Source organism: Watersipora subatra, chromosome 6 (assembly GCF_963576615.1).
Source record: "Watersipora subatra chromosome 6, tzWatSuba1.1, whole genome shotgun sequence".
NCBI classification, from domain to species: domain Eukaryota; kingdom Metazoa; phylum Bryozoa; class Gymnolaemata; order Cheilostomatida; family Watersiporidae; genus Watersipora; species Watersipora subatra.
This window is the reverse complement of record NC_088713.1, coordinates 47,617,260-47,623,623: the sequence shown is the minus strand read 5'-3', so window position 1 is coordinate 47,623,623 and position 6,364 is coordinate 47,617,260.

Sequence of the window (6,364 nt, the reverse complement as noted above, 5' to 3'; positions counted from 1 at the left end):
AAATTCTGTCCGCTCTTCAGAGTTACTACAAAAAGTAATTTATGCACCATCACTTTTCAATTTCCCTATTCAAACTTATGACATTATACATTTTTTACTATGACATTATATGGAATAGCACAACATAACTTAATAAAGATGATAGAATAAAATATATCTCATTAAATCTAACCTCTCTTTTTTTGTAAAACAATAAGATTATGCAATAATCTCTATGACACCATATAAAATAATACAGTTCAATTTGATATAACACAATTAAATATAGTACAAAACAATACAGTGTAAACACAATAATTTAACAGTTATAGATAGTTTAATACACATAGGTTGAAAAGAATTATATTATAATATAGTAATATGATATGTAATAAATAATAAAGTAATATCATATATATGATACAACAATGTATTATTACTGGGCTATATCATGCTGCTCTGTATTATACATTATAACGATATTTTATAATTTATCCTATTGCTTTATAATATATAACAGAAACATATTTTACATTATAATATTATATTATATGTGTTGTAGTATCTAAAGTACTATGCTATTGTTTTCTGCTACATTACATCTGCTATTATTCTAGAGGAAATAATGTTATTTTATGGGATTTATTCCTATTGTTTATATCATAGCATACAGCAGATGGTTACACTATATTCTCTTTAAATTATTCATTTTGATAAAATATTGTATTGTTTATTATGAAACCTATCATAAGGATAATACTATTATTAGTTGACTGTAAATTCACCATAAGATTTTACATTATATTAACTCTTTTCTGGACATAGCGCCGTTTATGTCCTACCTTTATATGTTTACATATTTATGCAACCTTAATTATATGTCACCTTCTACAGAAGGGATGTTTTATTATATTATGCATTATATATGTATAATTCATACATTACACCATAATATTAAACAAATAGACTTATTTTTGTACTGACCTGGACCTCCTCACAACTCTCTCTGGCATAGTGCTGGTTGGTTTTGTTTCACATGCAACTTTATCATCTGCCGCTAGTGGACTGGTTTGTGTGGAGGTCTCCGTAGCTACATCTCTCATCTCTCCAGAATTTCTAGATTTTATTTATAATAATAATCATATTTATTTATATAAAAAAATTATAATAGTATTATAATAATATTTTATCATAATTATAATATAATTATCTATATTCCAACTTTTCTCTTCATTGTATTACAATTATAATTACATTAACATTATAATTATGCTATACATTATAACTATAATGTATTTAATTATAAAGAAAAATAGTGTAAATGGTCTAATAGTGTAGTAATACTGTGCAAATACAATATAAGCTAATATTATGTATTATATATGTATTATTCATACATTACACCATATTAAACTACTAGACCTATTTTTGTACTAACCTGGACCTCCTCACAACTCTCTCTGGCATAGTGCTGGTTGATTTTGTTTCACATGCAACTTTATCATCTGCAGCTAGTGGACTGGTTTGTGTGGAGCTCTCCGTAGCTACACCTCTCATCTCTCCAGAACTTCTATATTTTATTTATAATAATAATCATATTTATTTATATAAAAATATTATAGCAGTATTATAATAATATTTTATTATAATTATAATATAATAATCTATATTCCAATTTTTCTTTCTATTTTTCAAAACAATAACTTTATAAAAGAATTACTATGACTCATACAAAACAGTAGAGTATAATTTAATATAGCACAATAAAATAAATTTAATGCAAATTGGTATAAATATTAATATAAATATAATGCAAGCACAATGATTTAGTAACCAGATATAGTTAAATGTATTATTGTTTGGGTTAAAGTAGCTTAGTATTATAAAATGCAATACATTATAATATATAGTGCATAGCATAATGTACATAATTATAATTATGTACATAATTAAAACTACATTAAGTTATGCTGTACATTATAACTATTATAATGTATATAATTATTAGGTAATATAGCGTAAATGATACAATAGTGTAGTAATACTGGGCCAATACAATATACGTTAATATAACAAGATAGAATTAAATATATAACAAAATGATACCATGATGATACCAAAATGATACCACGTAAAGGCAATAATACAGCAACTATAGGTAATTATTTTTGAGATGAAAATGTTTTGTGTGATATCAAACTATAATACACATTTCCTTATAAAGTAGTATAAACAATTCAATAGTCACACACCATTTCTTGAAAATTACCTTATATACATTGTCTATATATTCTCACTATTTCTTCTCTTTTAATATATTATATCTATTATTATAAAAACACTGTCCATCCATTCATCTGTCTGAAACCATGCTAAGAGTGTTAAGAAAAGATTTGCCTGGGATGGGAATTGAACTCACACCCTCCGTTTTCCACTTCGCGCTCTAACTAACTACTGAAGCAATTCACTGTTTCGCAGGTTAACTTTTTATATACACATGTACTGATTACTCATGATGACCTCTCACAGTGCTCGGGTCTGGCAAACATATTAGTATATGTAATATGCAATATATATATAAGATATGTCTCTTTTAATGTTGCATATGTCATTTCTTTAATGTCATATTGTCTTTTAATATTCTATATATCGTTTTTTAATATTGCATATAATATTTTTTATATTGTTTAAATATTATATATTGCCTATTATTATTGTATGTAAAATTTTTTAATATTACTCGCAATGCTTTTAATATTACATAAAATGTATTTTAATATTATATGTATTGTCTTTATGTTGTTTTTTGATAGTTGAACAGCTTATTATCAAACTTTACCATTATAAATTATTATCATAATAACATATTACATTATGTTAAATCGCAACTCTCAATAATCACAACACTCTACCTTTAGTTTCCTTTTATGATCTATACATCACTTCATATCAATATATATATCACTTTGTAAGATCCACATATTACTCCATACTAAAACTTTCTTTCTAGAGTTTCTATTAAATATGCTGCTGTATCTCAGGATTAAACAACTCCAAAAATATACCTTGCAACTCCAGGGTAAAACTCTCACCAACCACATACAAACTGCTGCGATAAAGCGACATGTACATCATCTCTTACCGGTAGCTTTCTGAAAGTCTCTTCCCGAAGTAGCAGAGAGCGAGGCTCGCAATCAAGCCACCCCCGACCATCCACTTATTGAGTCTATCCATGACTCTGCTGTAACCAATCAACTCCATTTAATAGACCTTACATATAATGCATGTTAAAGACTTGTTATGTGTGATTACTTTTTGCGTGAAAAATTAACTAAATCTAAAAAGTAGCTATAAATAGCTTTTTCTACATGAATTCTCTTACAAATTTAGACTGAGTAATAAAAATACGTATTAGGAACTTACACAAGGTAGTTAAGTATTTTGTTTTCAGTGAACGCAGTAGAGTGAAGCAGGCAAAAAGGCAGAATAAACACACTGGTAATTGGATCAACTTCACTGTAAAAGGTATTTACGATAGTCGATGACTCACAAATCATGTGTCACAAATATTTAGAATGGCTTCACATATTTTCAGCCAATCAATCTTAGTCACTATATAGGCAAGAAGATAATAGAGTTTTTCCATTGTGGACATACACAGCCAATGATTAGCTGTATTATAGGCAGTTAATGTTGTTGTCCTCAAGGTGGTGGGAATGAGCTGCAAAGAGCTACTTTATATTTAATAGGTTGATATTTACAGAAATCAAAGGGTTGGTAAAACTGAATATCTATTTCATATATTAATGTCATGATATCTTAATAGCTATAGCTGGACATAACGAATGACAGACACACAACAGACAACAAAAATTGAAAAATATACGTATAAATGTACTTTCAAATTGCTGCAAAGCAGATGCCTATCTTCAGATTTTGCAGTGTAGCAAATTATTCTAGTTCAGTTTTCTGTATGTTGGTTTCGACTCAATTCTAACGGCACAAACAAGACAGACATCGCCTACATTTTTAGTATCACTCTTTTCAACAAATTGATTATGAGGCTCAGATAGAAGGCAACTAAGTGTCATGTCTGTTAGTCTTCCATGATTTGATAACTTATTCATGTTGACTTAGCTGGAGAGCCCATCCAGCTGAAAGTGATTACTGATGTTTATTTAGTTGGTTTTAGACATTCTAATAATCATTGATGGGACCACAGCCAGTAGTATTGGTGGTGGACATCTTATGAGTATGTATGTAGCAGGTTTTATTTATTTTAAAAGGTCTCCAAAAATACACTAGTGAATTTTGTTAACACTAAGACCATATGAAAGAGAAAACCCCTTTCTTACTATCTGGTATATAAAATATGGGCATCAGTACGCAGACAAGGCTACGAAATCTAATATGTTGATTTTAGAAGTGTTGCCTCCCAAAGCTGATCTGGTACCCAGTCTAAATTCATATAACGTAGTCAGGCATGCAAGATGTCTACATGTCTACAAAAAATCAAGCTAGAAGGAGACAATGCATGCTAACTAAAGAATGCTTTGAAAAGCCTGTTCTACTGTTAAAAAGTTTATATATTAAAAGCTGCTTATGATTTATGTTCTATATTATCTATAAACCCTGGCTTCATACACACAGACATAAGGACTTTCATTCTTGTTATGGTAAAGGTTCTTGTGCAATGCCTCAATGTGGTTGATTCGTGCAGGCAATAATGCTGGTTTCACTATGCTGAATGTGATCGGTTTGTGTCATTCATGTACAAAGAAATCTTATATGAAACAAATTATTCACAGTTTCATCGGTGCAAGTTTCAAGCAAAATTACATGACAATAAGATTTATATAAAGGTAACCAAGCTGGCTGCAACACTTCTGAGGATGTTTAATACAGCTAATACTGGTTCTGACCATTCAAGGGTTATCGTCTCAGTAACTGTGAGTAATTCTATGTTCCTGTGAAGATAATTGGATGGTCCTTGGTACACTCTCTCAACATTCTTAAGAATGTTGAGAGAGTGTACCAAGAGAGTGTACCAAAATAGTGTACTCAACATTCTCAAGAATGTTGAGTACCATTCTCAAGAATACTACTCGACATTCTTCAGAATGTTGAGAATGTGCCTCAACTTTTGTTCTGAAACTTGATTCAAATCACGCTTTCATGGCGAATAGGTTAAAATATATTTACAATAAATGGAAGGTGAAAGAAAAGTATACATGTAGGATTTGTAGAATTCTAAGGAATGATAAAAAAAGACTAGCATATGTCATCATTTGTTGTGGCATTTTCCAGCAAAGTTGTATCGGATAGGCTGGTTTTCTTGGACTTCGTATAGACTCTTGCTTTAGAAGCCGTGCTGATAGGTGATAATGTTTTGCAACTGGTAAAATATTTTCCATTGCTACCGTTTGTTTACTTTCCCTCTGCAACTGTTTGAATATAAACTTGCCCCATTCTAATGGCAGTCATCGAGGCCTGGTTCTTGGTTGATTTTTTACTTTCGCAGTTGGTTGAAACTGTCTTCAAAGTTTCTGCGGAGGCAGACGTCTTGTAGTCGGCATCACGGCTGGTGATGTTGTTGCCTGCACCGATGTCCCAATTTTAAATTTCTTAGATGGGGTTGTTTGGTGGTTCTGTCATTGCCACATATATGTTGCCGCTAAGGGTCATGTTTGCGTGGCAGATCCCTTCAAGTTTAGCTCTCTCGCCTCTTAGGAACTTCTGTGAACATAATGTCATTCACTTTCAATTTTTCACACTTTCGTTTTTCAAAAAATATTATACAATCATTACTACAACAAATTGTACAATAAAACAACATAAATTCGTAAAATATACAATTTTAAAACTTCATAAGAAACTATGCATTACATGTTGGTGTAACGAATATTATATTAATTGACGTAGTAGGATTGATGTAAACTATAGTGCCTATAGTTTTGAATTTTTAAAGTTTAATATTTTACAGAATGAAAAGTAATTTACTACAAAGCAACAAAAAGCAAACAGATAATACAGTCCTGACAACAATTATAATGAGCTGCATTATAATATGCATATATATATATATATAAATCTCCATGTTCATCATTTGTCTGTTGATCTGTCATTTGTGTCTTTGGTTATAGTCATAAACTGTGTTATTGTACTGGATTTGAAGACGGATATTCCAGATCTGCAGGCAGTCATTCGAAACCACCAAGCCAATCGGCTACACTACTATTTAATAGAACAATTGAATAATTGTGGTCCCTCTTATTACAACGGAAACAAAGTATGTATCTTTTCCAAACCAAACCTCGTTTCAAATCATCATCCATGCTATCTATTAGCTCACTATTATATTCATCCCACATTATGCATTTAGCCC